Source organism: Phodopus roborovskii, unplaced genomic scaffold (assembly GCF_943737965.1).
Source record: "Phodopus roborovskii unplaced genomic scaffold, PHOROB, whole genome shotgun sequence".
NCBI classification, from domain to species: domain Eukaryota; kingdom Metazoa; phylum Chordata; class Mammalia; order Rodentia; family Cricetidae; genus Phodopus; species Phodopus roborovskii.
This window is the reverse complement of record NW_026126567.1, coordinates 13,266,024-13,280,840: the sequence shown is the minus strand read 5'-3', so window position 1 is coordinate 13,280,840 and position 14,817 is coordinate 13,266,024. Positions and strand designations below refer to the sequence as shown.

The 14,817-nt window shown below is 50.2% G+C and overlaps 1 protein-coding gene across 1 annotated transcript in view; it reads left to right on the top strand.

The window, feature by feature from the left end:
- The first annotated feature begins 1,501 nt into the window (after positions 1-1,501).
- Positions 1,502-14,817, top strand: part of Zhx2 (zinc fingers and homeoboxes 2) — a 142,217-nt gene continuing 128,901 nt past the window's right edge. The window contains exon 1 of the mRNA XM_051202455.1: positions 1,502-2,019. The gene's annotated coding sequence lies outside the window, so the exon portion shown is untranslated. The remainder of the gene's footprint in view (positions 2,020-14,817) is intronic.

Sequence of the window (14,817 nt, the reverse complement as noted above, 5' to 3'; positions counted from 1 at the left end):
GAAAAATGGGAGGCCTGGGGGCGACCTTTATTTATGTATTTTAACTACTTCCTTCTTTCCAGTCTGCGAAAGAAGTAAAATGCCAAAAGAGGTTCCCCAGAGCCTTGGCCACCCGTCAACCCCCAAAGCCAGTGTTCCACTCTAGCCTGGGTCGTCTCCTTGGCCACCCCGCCGCACACCGCCACCTGTTGCTTTGCTGGAGCCCGGAGCGGAGTCGCAAGCGGCCGCTAGAGTTCGTTCTAATTCCCCGGAGCAGAGCTGGCTGGGCAGCCGCGACGCAACGTGCCTGCTAATCCGCAGGGTGGGAGGCGACTCCGCAGTCTCCAAGCCCCAGACCCTCTTTTTCTTCGAATAACTACGAGTGTCACATATGGGATCCTAGCCCACGGTGGCCTCCAGAGTGCCCACACCCAAAAAATTCCGAAGCGCCCCAGAGTCTGCCAAAGGAACACGGGGTCCTAGAGGGCAGGAATGCGCAGCGCAGGCAGGTTGCTGCCGGAGGGCCTCAGCGCCCCTCGATGCTCCCAGAAAGCCTTTTAACCCTGCCTGTGGCCTCAGTACTGCAGCCGAGTCTCAAGTTCATGGTTCCAAAGGCTGCAGAGAAAGCACGCACACACACACACACACACACACACACACACACACACACACACCATCGCACCCGCGGGTGCTAGGAAGCACAGGAGGAGGTCGCGTTTGGAGACCCCTCCCGCGGCGAACGCGGCTGTCCCAGCTCCCAAAGCGACCCGTCTCACTTCCGAGGGACCGCAGGGTGCGCGCAGCAGGCGTGTTGCGTTTCTCTGAGTCTGAGAGTCCCCTCGAACTTGGGCTAGACAAGTTTAAGTCATCTCCCCCGAGTCTGTTTGTTTATGGGTTCGGAGGGAAAAAGTTTGAAGATCTTTAACCAGACTGAGCCCAGGCGCGAGTGGAAATCCCCAACAAAAGTAATCTGACTTCAAGTGGTTATATAAAGTGGGCGCCCTCTTCCCCGCCCTCCTCCCAAGCCCTCTCATTACTATTACGGGAGTAAAATGCATCTTTTTTTAAGGTTTTGTTTTTTTGTTTGTTTTTTTTTTTGTATGTTATTAATTTCTTGAGCCGGAAGGCGGGAGAAAAAGCAGACAAAGTGCAGGGCGCGTGAGGACCCTACCGGCTTTCTGCCCCCCACGCACCGCAGGAGGACACAGAGTCCCGGGTGTTGCCGGCGCCCGGCAAGCCATAGCGCCCTGCGGTCCCACGGTCCTCCACTCCACGTGGTGAGCGAGGATCAACAGTTTGTTGAGCTCATCAGTGACACCTTGAACTTTTCATAAAGAAAATGGGTATTGCACCGGGAGGGTTTGACCGCGGCCGCGCGCCGGGTTGTGCTCAATATTCAGTGATCTCGCTTGCGCCTCCCCCATCTCTTCCCGCAAAAATTCCATCGAGTCCGTTACTGGACTCGGACTTTTAAGTTCATTTACGGCACCCCCCCCCCCCATCCCGCTTGGCCACTCATCAGAGCCTTTAGGGCCAGCCTTCCCCCACCCGCAGCTCCCTCCTAAAAATGACATTTTGCCGGCGTCTGCCGAGGGGCCTGAATTTCACTTTGTAACTTTCTGCGGAACCCGAGCCCGGGTGGCAGCTCCGGTGGTGGTATCGTATGCAAATACGCATGCTGACGTTACAGATCATGTGGGTTTTGGCGTAGATTCCCCACTGATCGAGGCATTTTTCCCCCTTTTTTTTTCCTTTTTTTTTTTTTCTTTTTTCTTTTCTTTTCTTTTTCTTTTCATTTTTTTTTTTCATTTAAAAATTTTCGTCCAACCGTTCTCCATACGGGGGCTTTTTCTGTCTGTCTGTCTGTCTGCCAGGCTGGCTTTCCCCGCCACCACCACGTCTTTCCCACGGAGCCCGAGTCGGGTGCCGGGTGGGGAGTGGGGAGTGGGTGGGGGGAGCCAGCAGAGTTCCATTTTGGAACGCCCGTGCCTCGTCTCCGCGTTCCCAGTCCGGGTCCCCGCGTTCCCAGCCCCGGCGCAGGTAAGAAACTTCGCCCCTGCGCGGAGCACCCGCAGCGGGCACCGCCAGCCCGGAGCCCGACACGCCGGGCGCCCGCTACTCCAGCCCAACTTTCCCACCGCCGCCGCGGCTCCTGAAATTGTGTTGTTAATGGGACTTGGCCGGCTTAGGAACGAGGGGTGCGCGGGAGTGGGGTGGGGGGTGCAGGCTTTTTTTTTTTTTTGCGGGGTGGGAGGAAATCCGCGGATACGGGGTGTGGGGCGGAGGGGGGAGGAGATTTTTTTTTTTTATGAAATAGTTTTGATTACAAGTTTGGATAAATGGAAGCCAGACCGAGGAGGAGGAGGAAAAACATGTCTACGTTTCCCTATGTCGACATAAGCCACAAAAAAATATGGCGTCCGCTTTCGACAGGGCGTTACGTAGACCCGACTCTGTTTTTTATTTATTTATTTTGTGGCCGGCTCCCTGCCTCCTTGGCCAAACTGCGGCGCTTTGTGCGAACGGGGCAGGTCCCGCGGGGACTCCACCGGGACGTGGCCCCGTCTCGGCGCTTTTTGGCAGCCTGGGGGGCTGCGTGTGGCTGCTCCCCTCCCTCCCCCGCTCTCCCCTCTGCTCTCCTCTCCCGGTGACGATTCGCCGTAATGTGGTGGCAGGAAGCATGACGCCGTGTTGAGGCTGCCTCTCCTCGCGTCGCTCCCGGTGGCTGCAGGCGGCCGGCGCGCGGCGCGGGCGGCGGGCGAGCGACCTGCGGGCAGGGCCTGAGCGCGGCGCTGTGCCCACGCCCCGCTCAGGTGCGCGGGGAGGGGGATGCGTGGGGAGCGCGGCCCCCGGGGAGGCCCTGCTGCCCCCGGCCCGCCCGGGCCAGCCTGAGCTCGGCTCTCCCGCCTGAGTGGCCGTGGCGTTTTCCAGTCTGTCCCACAAGCGGTTAATCATTGCTGGCGTTGGAGCGTCTTTGTGGCTTCCCCAGTACTTGGGATCCTGGGCTCTGCAAACTTGCCCTTTCCATAGCAGCTTTGCAGGAGGCTGCGAAGACCAAGGAGCTCGGAAAGTTGGAAAGCAGGAGCATCACAGGAACGTTCCTTTGGCCTCCTGGCTGTGCTGAGCTCGGGAGGCTGTGGAGGAGCGTGGAGAGGGCTTATCAAACAGGGTGGGTTGGGAAGACCTGTCTCAGTAGCCAAGTCGTGATTTGCCCAGGCTTCCACCTGACTGATTGGCTTCAAAGCCAGTGGGTTCCACGGTTCCGCGCAATGGCCTTTTGTTGGGGGCGGGAAGGAGGAGGAGGGAGCACCCCTCCCTGTCCAGAGTCACTCCTCAACTGGGGCCCCTGGCATCACTGTCCTTAGAGTCCCCAGTTGTCCATTCACTGCTCTCTTGATCTCTTTCTGGAAGTAAGCAGTTCCTTCGATCTGAAGCCAGCCCTGTTTTGAAGCAGGACTTGGGAGACCAGAGTGCCTCCATGTGACCCCTAAGCTGCTTGGACTTCCCACAACAAGCCTCTTAAAACACTCTCTTGTGCTGGCTTCTCTAGAGCAGAAATTAACCCCATGGAAGAAAAGAGGGTGAGCGTCAGAGCGCTGGCTCAGAGACTTAAAGTCAAAAGGTGATTTTCTGTTTAGAAGGGCCTCGAGTTTAAGCAGTTCAGGCCCAGGGCAGTAATGTCAAAAAGCATTTGGATGGCGGCCAAGTGGAATAAATATCTGGTTAAATGGCCTGGTTGATAGTAAAAATAGACTAATGGAGCCGTCAAGTGGCTTCGTGAGACCAACATAAAGGAAGGTTTAAGTTTAAAGTGAAAGTTACATAAAGCTGTTTGTTTACACAGGTTCTTTTGAGACCAAGGGGGAATCTAAGGATAAGATTAAAATGTGTCCCTGAGAGTAATCAAACCTGTGGTATGTGGAAATATCGTTACTGTTGAATACTTGGCTCCTTCGCTCTTCTGTGAATTTGCACCTTGCTTTCTGGTACTGTTTGATGTCAGCTAAGTATTCACCTGCAGATAATGGCACATAAGGGGAAAATTCAGAAAGCCAAAGTTTTAGGGTAAACCAGTGACTCAGCATTGGTGGGGGGGGGGTCACATAAACTGAAAACATTGGATTCCCAAGTTTAAAACAGAGGATCTTGGCTTGCATAATGGTGTCATCCGGTGGTGGTTCCTGGGACACTGTGCCTTTAACAACAATGAAAAAAAAAATCATGTTGGTGTTTGGTAAGTGTTGCTAGCACTTGCTATCATAGTATCTAGGCCTGCTGAATGGCCATGCTTTATCATGTAATCCTCACCATTACCCCACAAGCCATCAAGTGCTACTGTCTGCAGATACTGGTTGAGGAAAGTGAGGGCCCACAGAGGTGGGAAATGCTCGGCCCTCCCACAGGGTGCCTTGCAGAGTCTGTTGGAGGCCTGGCCAGGCTGACATCACAGCACTCATCTCTGATGCAGGAGGTCACTATGATGACAAATCCCAGGGTCAAGTACAGGCAGGACTGGCAGCAATAAGTACTGCCCTGGGTCTGCACTCATCTGGAGTTCGTTTGTTTATGCATCTATTTGGCGACTAAGTGTTGATGTATTTATTCGTTCAACAGCTATAACATTCCGGCTACTAATAGGAGCCCAATCGTCAAGCACTTTTATATGCCAGGCACTCTCCTAAGAGCTTATGATTAGACTATTTTGTCTTCATGACAGCCAGGGGAGATAGAGGCTCTCGTTCTCTATAGATGAAGAAGTGCAAGCCTGGAGAGGTCAACACACTTGTTGACCAGCTAGCTCACGAGTGTAGAGTCAGCGCCCGCACTCTGGGTACCCACTCCCTCTGCTGCAGTGAGTGCGCCACGCCAGACACTGTAAGGCTGCTGGGGGCCAGAGCCCCTGGCCTCAGCACAAAGCTTTGCTCCACGCTAATGGAGATGCTGGTGGGATAAAGGCCCCCCACCCTCTAGGATTTGAACAGACAGTAGGAGTGTTCATTAGGCCCAATCAAGCAGAATTAAGTAAGTGCTACAATTGAGGAAAGCAGCTATTGTGGACGCACACTGGAGGGTGTGATGCTGCTGCTCTGGGGGGGGGGGGCTTATGGGGAATCTCCTGAAGGGGCTGGCTTCTAAACTGACCCATGAATGAGAAAGAACAAAGCCCGGGTGAGGATGCATAGGATACCATTGATTCCTCTGCTAGCGACAGAAATTCTGAAGGCCATGTGATTTATCCAGCTGGGACACTTTTGTGGGGAAGGCATGATGCCTTAACTGTATCATTGGGAACCCAAACTATGGTTTTTCGTTCTGCCACCTTTAGCATGTGGGTCTTAGGACTGAGGTTTAAGGAGACTGCTATGTCTCCCCCACCCCCAAGTCCCAGCCTCACCATCAGAGCTTGGCTGTGTGGTGAGCCAAACGTACCAGGGAGAGATGATCACGTATTTAGGCAGGCACTTTACCGCCATAAGCAAGACGGGCTTCTGCTTGGAAGGCAGGAGAGGTGAATAGCTGTAGAATTAGCAAGTAGAGCGTCTGGTTTCTCAGGTATGAAGTGGAAGAACAGTGTTTGGGTGGGCTGGAAGCTGCTGCAGCCTAGGAAGTAGAGAAAGTTGTGCAGCAGATGACTTCACTGTACAGGTGGCTGCCCTTCACTCTGTAGGTGCCAGGAGCCGTGGCGGGCTTCTGAGTAGGGACTGCCACATATTTTAGGAAGGTTAGACAAAGGCTACAGACACCCTCTCTTGGTTCTCACTCCACAGAGAATGAGATCAAGGAAGTTTTGGATGGGCCAGTGTCAGGGAAAAAGATGACAGAGTAGAATGAAGAGGTAAGGGGGGAGGAGAGATAGTCCTTCGACCCTGACACTAAGAATCTAAAATGAAGCCCCTATACTGGAGACGAATAGGAGAGTTCATGAAACTCACTGGCCAAACAGTCAAGCTCAATCAGTGAGCCCTGGGTGCAGTGAGAGACTGTGACTCAAAGATAAAGTGGAGTGTGACGGAGGTAGATGTCAGACATTGCCCTCCAGCCTACACACACAAACACACACACACACAAATACCCCCCCACACACACCTACACATATACACATGAACATACCTACACATGTACACATACACACCCACACATACACACACATATACACACCTACACATATACACACCTACACTTACACACACATATACACACCTACACATACACACACATACACCTACACATACATGCACATATATACACACACATAAATATACCTACACATACAGACACACATACACACACACCTACATATACACGCATAGACACACACCTACACACACAAACCTACACATACATGCATGCACTCACAAAACAGTAATCCAAATTATTTTGTGGCCCTTCAGCTGTCCCAGGAGATAGGAAGCCCTCTTCTCATGGGGATTCAGTTCACAGAGCAGAGGCATCTAGACAGGGCACCTCATTGCCAGCTAAGTGTTCCACTCACCATCCTGGGCCCCAAGCCACAGCTCTGCCTCTCACCAGCAGAACTGCCTTGGCCTTAGCCCTCCCCCACATTGCTTTAAATCAAAAAGGTGGCGGGAGTGTGGATCAACTTCTGCATGCAGGACTCCCCAAGTAAGAGCCAAGCTCTCTGATTCTTCTTGCTCCAACAGTATTAGCCTTGTGCCTTTGGGCAGTTAACTGCCTCTCTGAACCTTGGTTTCCTCTTTAAAGCAGAGCTACTTGCCGCTGCCATGTGAATTATTATGGAGCTTAAAAAGTTTAATATATATATATATATATATACATATATATATATGATGTGTATATTACATAAAATGTATATCAAATGGTGTCTGTAATAGCACTGCACCTGACACATTATTTTACTCAGCAAACCATCACCATCATCGTCATGGTCACTGCAGCCACCTCTAGGAAATTACTTCCTTGTGTCCTTGTAATTAACACGCTCAGTGTTAGTTATGCACCAGGGACCCTGCCTGTCCCCATCTCATGGTGCTTTCCTCTTAACTGCCCTCTTCCCAGAACACAGGGACTTACCCTGTGGCAAATCTGAGTGGCCACAGCAATGAAAACCCTGGTGCACCTGGTGCCAATCGTGGGCACATTGTGGGTGGAGTCTCTGGCCACACCCAAGCAGAGCAGTGCTGAGGACCTCGTTGCTGTTCACGTGCCCTGAACTGGGAAAAGAGAGAAAAAGACGACGAAATATGGTCCCATTTCCCGTCCCCAGCCCTTCTGTAAAGCCCCCACCCTACGCTGAACAGGTTGTGATATTAAGAACATCCTCCTACAAGCTGTTTCCTGTTCTGCGCTTGTAGTCGTTCATTTAAGAGAGGTTGATTGGTGATGGCATGTGTGAGAGAGATCCCCCAGGGAGCAAAGTTCCTAACACCCAAACTTCCCCAAGAAACAGAAGACAGGGCCACAGCCAGCCACCCTGTACCTAGTAAAACCTCAACTTACACCCATTCTGCCCCCACCCCACACTACTTCCTAATACAAGACTGTTCCTGGAGATTAGATCTAGTCACAACAGTGTTTCACAGCAATAGCGTTTAACACAGAATGCAACCAGCAGTGAATGAAATCTGTGTAATACTGATCCACAGAAAGTTCCATAGTAAGGAGTATGGCCCAAGTGGTAACTCTGAAGAAAATGCTCTGTGGTCTGCCTTTGGGGTGCACAGGCTTGGTCGGGTGTGGAAGCATCAGGGGCCTATGTTACATGTATCTTGTACAGGGAACCAGTAAAAAAAACAAAACAAAACAAAACAAAAACCCAGGGAACTCTTTGCCATTCAGGATGTGTACCTGATGTTTGGTGTGGTCAAATCAAGTCAGCTCCTTCTTTGGCAAGGGATCCTTCGTGTCGGGGGTCTCAGGGCCCACTTATGAAGGAGAGAAGCTGATGACAGAGTGGGCTGGCTTGGCTGAGGTACAGGTTTCCAGGTACAGGTTCTCCTTGGTCTGCTTGAATGCCTGCAGCTGCAGCTAATGAGCTCCAAAAGACCTGCAGAATATGCAGGGGGAGCCTAAGAAGTCTAAGTTAAGAGCAGGCAGCATGCATGCATGCATGAGCTGCACACAGGTGACAGTTTCAAACTGATAATTGAAGAAAGCTATGAGACAAACACTCCTCAGTGGCCAGCTCTACTCCCGCTGGTGGAAATGGACAAATGCAGAGCTCCCCGCTCACCTAGACACACCACCAGCCCACAAATCAGTTCATCTGAAGGACGGCAGTGGCCACTGTGTGTCAGACACTAGGCTGAAGGCTTCTGCTTTATTCTGCCTGCCACTTAATCCAAGTGGGAGGGGTGAATGGAGAGCTCTGCATGGTCCAGGGCAAAGACATGAGAGCGAAAGCCGTGGCTCAAGAACACAGAGGGAAGGTAGGAGAGTCAGGGTGCCTCCTCAGATCAGTTTGTTTCCAGGGTTTTCAAATGAGAACAGACAAGCTCCTGGCCAGCCTATAAGGGAGTGTGGAGAGAGAGAAGGTTTGGTTTAGACACCCTTTGAGACTGTCTATCTGGTTGTTTTTCCACTGCAGGGGTTTAGGGAATGGGCCAGCATGTGTACCCGTGTGTGCACATGCATGTGCACACGTATTAGAATATAGTCAGAACTGGGACTGTAAATCTTCCCCCATTGTCTGTAGAGTTATGTCACCCTCCTTCCTTACTGTCTATGTGAGGTGCTCCCCAGAGCACTCTACTCTCTCCTTGACCTGGACAAAAAGAATCCCAGTGAGCCAAGAGCTGCAATGTTGGGACGGGAGGAGGAGCTGGGGCCTCAAGGATAGGCACAGCCTTGCTAGCCAATGAGGAGCTGGGTGGAGGGAGCGAGCTTGGGGGCGGGGGTGGAGAATGGCTGTGTTGCTGTTTTTATACAATAAAAGAGGATCATTGTAATTGGGGACCTTTGAATCGTAACACGTCTGCCCATGGCTCTCCCCAGCTGCAGAGCCATTTAGTTAAATAGCACACAGAAAACTCCTTTCAGTTGATATTACATTCCCGCTGTTCTTAAAATACAAGGCAAGGCTGAATCGCTCTAGCGACAAAGCCATCTCAGGCTCCCCCAGCCCCTGGGCCTACCCAGAGGCCCCGAGGGATCTCCATGGCCTGTGGAGGATGACATGTTGAAATTATTTTCATTTGAGCTTCCCCTCTGCCTTCCTAGAAATAGATTGTTCAACGAATCTGCACACTGCCTGGCCAGGGCCGATGGGATGGTCAAGTTGTAGGTGGCAGAGGATGGCCTGTTGGGAGGAAGAGTGTGTATCAGTATCAGCTGTTGGGATGGGGTGTACTGTGACTTTTGTCTCTTTTTTTGGGGTGGTTCTTCCTTTTTCCTTTTCCTCCCTCCCCTCCCCCTCCTCTGCTGCTAGAGTGGTCAGTGGGCACATGGGGACTGAAAAACCAAGAGTTAGAAGGGAGGCCGTCCTCTAGCCAAGGCATTCAGAGAAGGGCTGAGTTTCAAGCAAGATTGGAGTCTGCTATAATTCCCACCCCCTCGCCCCGAGCTGAGATCTCTGCTGCTCCTGCCCCCCTGGAACTGCCGCACTGAATATCCCAACAAGCGATGCTGCACCTAACAGTATGCCGGTGGACGGTGTCTAGCCTCGGCATTTTAGAAAGAGGAACAATGGGTCTCCAAGTACATACCCTGAAATCAATTGAAAGGAAATGAGTTTATTATTAGATCTCAGGAATGTTCTAGATAAGAGAAACTTTAGAAGCCAAACCTAACGCAGTGGCACACCCCTGCAATCCCAGCACTGGGAAGCAGACACAGGAGAATGACTGCAAGTTCAAAGCCAGCCTTGATTGAAGACAGAGTTCCAGGCTACCCAAGACAACATGGTGGCATAGTAAGGCCCTGTCTCAGGAGAGCGGGGGGAGGAAGGAAAACACTGGAGGAGTCAACTTGGAGAAACTGAGGTCCAGGGAGGGAGCTGTGCAAATCAGCCCCAGATCCCCCCACGCTAGGGCAGTATGCTTTGTTCTACGGGGCAGTTGTTTCAGCAGAGCGTCCTCGTTCGGCCAACTCATCTCAACGCTGTTCCTCCCCACTTCCGTTCCTTTTTCCTGGCACTTGCTGAGCTCCTGCCAGAGTGACAGATCAATGTCCCTGCTCTCAGGAAGTCCACCATCAGTGGTGCTGAACCACAACCACTGCTACAGTCCGCGTAGCTAACCCCACTGACACCATGAGTGCACTTCTAAATGCCTCCCTTCCGACACCCCGAGGTGTCTTCTGCATCTGCATTCTGTCTTCTGCATCTGACAAGCAAGGAAGCAGCAGACATGTTTGCTTGTTCAAGGGTTTCAGAAGCCAGGCAGGCAGTCTAACACCATCTACCCGTGGGACTTGTAAGGTCCGGGGCACCCACTGCATCTCCTGCCCTCTGTGCACCTGTGGCCTTACTAAGTGCTTACCACAAAGGGTGGAGCAGCAACTCAAACACAGCCCTTTAGGACCCAAGACCCAAAGAGTATAGCCTACTTCAGGCATGATGCATTCAGTGGTTCTTGTTCAGAAGCCAGCATGGAAAGGGGCACATCACCCTGGGTACAGAATCAAAAGAGATCCTAGGTTAGTTCCTCAAGATCTCCTGAAAATGAAGGAGGCTGTAGGAAGCTGGGGAAACTGAGTCACAGGACCTTGCTGGCATAAAACCATCATTTGATGGATACAAACTGGTGCCTGCATTGTAAGTATGGCCTCTCTTCCTTCTCTTTCTACCCTCCTTCCTCTTTCCTTCTGCCAACACCTCCTTCTTTTCTTTTTTCTGAAACAGAGTGGCAATATGTAACCCAGGTTGGCCCTGAATGCACACCGCTCCTGCTGGGAGCAGAGAATGGGAAACTAATCTTCTAAAGAACTTTGTTGCCGGATAACATGTTAAATCCAACTATTTAAAGATACAATACTGTTCTCCAATACATTTACATAATTTATGTAGCCATTAGTACTATGGAACTTTAGGACATTTCCATCACCCCCAAAAGTGAATCCCATGCACCCCTAAGCAGCCACCCTTCATCCCACCTTCCCAGCTTCACCCCAACCCTGATCAACCACTCTGGACATTCTGATCTATGCCTTTGTAATCATATAATCTGTAACCTTTTGTGTCTAGCTCCTGTCCTGGTTTTGTTTTGTTTGTTTTTTGTTTGTTTTGTTTTGCTTCTTATAAATGAAAACATTTAATAGGGTTGGCTGGCTTTTCGATTCGCCATTATCATCATGGTGGGTAACATGGTGGCATGCGGGCAGACAGGGTGCTGGGGAAGCAGCTGAGAGTCCTACATCTTGACTCCAGAGCAACAGGAAGTCGACTGACTGTCACACTGAGGGAAGCTTGAGCAAAAGAAACCTCAAAGCCCACCCCCACGGTGACACACTTCCTCCAACAAGGCCGCTCCCTTTGGGGGCTATTTTCTTTCAAACTACCACATTCTACTCCCTGGCCCCCAAAGGCTTGTAACCATATCATAATGCAAAAAATACATTCCATCCAAATTCAAAAGTTCTCATGATCTATAACAGTCTTAAACTTGTTTCAAAGTCCAAAGTCTCTTCTGACTCAGGGCAATCTCTTAACTGTAATCTCCTATAAATCAAAATAAAAAACCAAACCACACACTTCCAATATATAATGGCACAGGCTATACATACATTACCATTCCAAAACACAGGAAAGAGAGCATGGTGAGGAAGTGCTGGGCCAAAGCAAGACCGAAAGCCAGCTGGGCAATCTCCAAACTCTGCATCTCCATGTCTGATGACAAAACGCTCTTCAGATCTCCAATTCCTTTCAGCTTTGTTGACTGCAACACACTCCTTTCTCTTGGGCTGGATCCACTTCCTGTTAGCAGCTCTCCTCAGTGGTATCCCACGAATCTGGCATCTCCAACATCCTGGGTTCTCCATGACAATCCAGACTTCAGCTTCACAGCTTCACACAATGGCCTCCATTCAGAGATACCCCTTACACATACCTGCCTCAGTGGCTTTATTACGTAACTCCTGTCTTCCATCCTTAACACTAAACCCAGAATCACAAGGCCAAAGCTACCAAGTTTTGCTGCTTGCTGGGGCTGGACCATGGTCCTTTATTGAATTCCATCTTCACCAGCTTGGCTGTCCTGAAACTTGCTCTGTAGACCAGGCTGGCCTCAGACTCAGAGATCTGCCAGCCTCTGCCTTCCCAGTGCTGGGATTAAAGGTGTGCCCCCACCGTACCAGGCTCTAAGATTTTCTTCAGTTCCTTTTCACACGTTGGAAACTTAGCTGGGTGGGATCTAGTCCTCAGGTTACCACTCCTTTATTCCCTTTATTTTCTCAATCTGTCTATCTCCTTAAACAGAGGACGTAACTGCATTCTCCTTTCTGGTGCCCTTTATCTCCTCAAATATTTCCCCTTGCTCAGCTTGCTCCTTTTCTTTATATATATTATCAGAGTTACCATGAGCATCCACACATATGTCTAGCCTCTTTCATGTGGTTTAAAGAACTTTAGGGTCATCCGCCGTGGCATATTTATCACTGTTTCATCCCTTTGTATTGTCAAACAGTACCTCTCCGGGTCACTATGCCATATTTTGTTGCCCATTCACCAGGTGATGGACATTTGTGTTGTTTTCTCTTTGGGGGAGTTTGAGGAGGCCACTGTGAACATTAGTGTACATGTATTTTCATGTTTTGTTTTGAGACAGGGTAGCCCAGGCTGTCATTGAACTCACAACGTAACTCAGACTGGTCTGACACCCTTGATGGTCCCGCCTCTGCCTGCCTGGTGCTAGGTCTATAGACATGTACCACCATGCCTCTGGGCTGTCAATGTTTCCATGTTGGGTTACTTAAGTACAGGAATACTTAGAGGAGAAATTGCTACATAATTGCCATCCCTTGATACTGTCATTTGGCCCACTTTACAGGTAAGGAAACAAAGGCACAGGGGAGGGAGGGTCACGTTGCTGGAATGTGGAGGAGCAGGACTTACTCTTCAATCTGTCCAGTGACTACCCAGGAGCGGGACTCTAGCCGAGTAAATAAGGTGCCCTGTGTGTAAAATTTAAGGGCACATTCACTCTTGACTCCAAGAAGCATAGGGTTAGCACTAGACAGGCACAGCCTCCTTAAATCTTGCCTTTTAAGTTCCTTGTTTGCTATTTACCTTGTCTTGGTCCCAGAATACTGCTCTCAGTGCTGGGGAAGGTGGGGAAACAAGATGACCATGCACTCTTGGTTCCTGCCAGACTGAACTTGCTGAGGGCTAACTGCTGCCCATAAGTGCTAGTGAGAATTGGGAGGATTTTACCTTCAAAGCCTGTAGCCTAACACCTGGCCCTGAGGCACTGCCCTAGAGATACTAGCTGGCACTGTGGTGGTGGTGGCTGACATATCTCTGACCTTATGTACTGTGAAGCCACCTATTAGTCACTCACGGTAGCTTAAGGGACATCCTGGTACCTTTCTTTTGTGACCTGAAGCCCCATGCCCATGCCATAAGAGAATGAGCCACTCCCCAGTGATCAGGCAGTTTTCTGGATGGACGAACCCAGATTCCCGTCTAAGGTGTCAGGCCCATCCCTGGAGGGGTAAGTCCCACCTGCCACAGTACCAGCTCTGACTCTGCTTTAACTCATTCCTTTCTCTGCTGGGCAATATATATTCTGTATCTAACTCTGTCATCTACAAAGCCAGAGTGATGCTTTTTGTGGCTCCCAAATGGAGAAAATGCTGGTAGATAGTACCTTTGGGGTCAAGGTAAGCCAGATATGGGATGCTGTGGATTCTTCTTGTGGAATGGGCCCTGTTAGCGACCTCATCTGTCACCTTCTCAGCCTCCTGGCCTTTCGCAGTTGGAGTATGGAGGGGATGCATCGTCTATGGGGGAGACATAGGGGATCGACTTTGAGATGTCTAGATAAGGAAGAGATGTATCAGTTATGCAAATAACTTGGAATGATGGGAAAATCGTTGCTCAGTTTAGCCCAGTGCCACATGGGTCCTGTGTGTGGCTTGGACTCACTCTTATTAACAGAAGCTTGAGAATCCTGCTCACCCCTCCTGCAACTCCTCCTAGCCTTGACCACATAACTTACCTAGCACCTAGGTGCTGGTGAGCAGGGTCACCTCTGCCTTGCACTGTCCACCAAGCTAGAACTCCAGCTCTTTGTCCTTTACTTCTCTCCCCTCCCCCACCCCTGCCACCAGAGCATCTAGCCTTGACCGAGTGGTTGCTCAATAGATAGTTATTAAACTGATAAGTGAAATTGAATACATGAGAGTCCTGCATGTATGCTGTGTGTGTGTGTGTGTTGAAATAGGAGAGCAACGTAATGTAATGCTGGTTCTAACTTCACAAAGGTGAATGGAAACTTCCAGAATGTTTTTCCCCCCTGTGTTTTGTTTTCAAATAAGAGGAGGGGCTGGAGAGATGGCTCAGTGGTTAAGAGCACTGGCTGCTCTTCCAAAGGACCTGTGTTCAATTGCCAGCACCCACAAAGCAGTTCAATTTCAGGGAATCTGACACCCTCAAACAGACATACATGCAGACAAAACAGCAATACACATAAAATAAGAACAAATAAGTCTTAAAAAAAAATAAAGAAGAAGAAAAGAGGAAGTCTTGCTGGAGGAAGTAAACAGTTTATTATCTGTCACAGATCTCTCCCTCCCTCAACTCCACTGAGGTGTGATTTGACACTCCCAAGTCCATTGTCTTTCAGTAATCCTCTAAAACCTTCTCTGGCCTCTAGTTTCCCAGAAGTCAACACTCAAATGCTCCCAGGGATTTAGCAAGTAGTG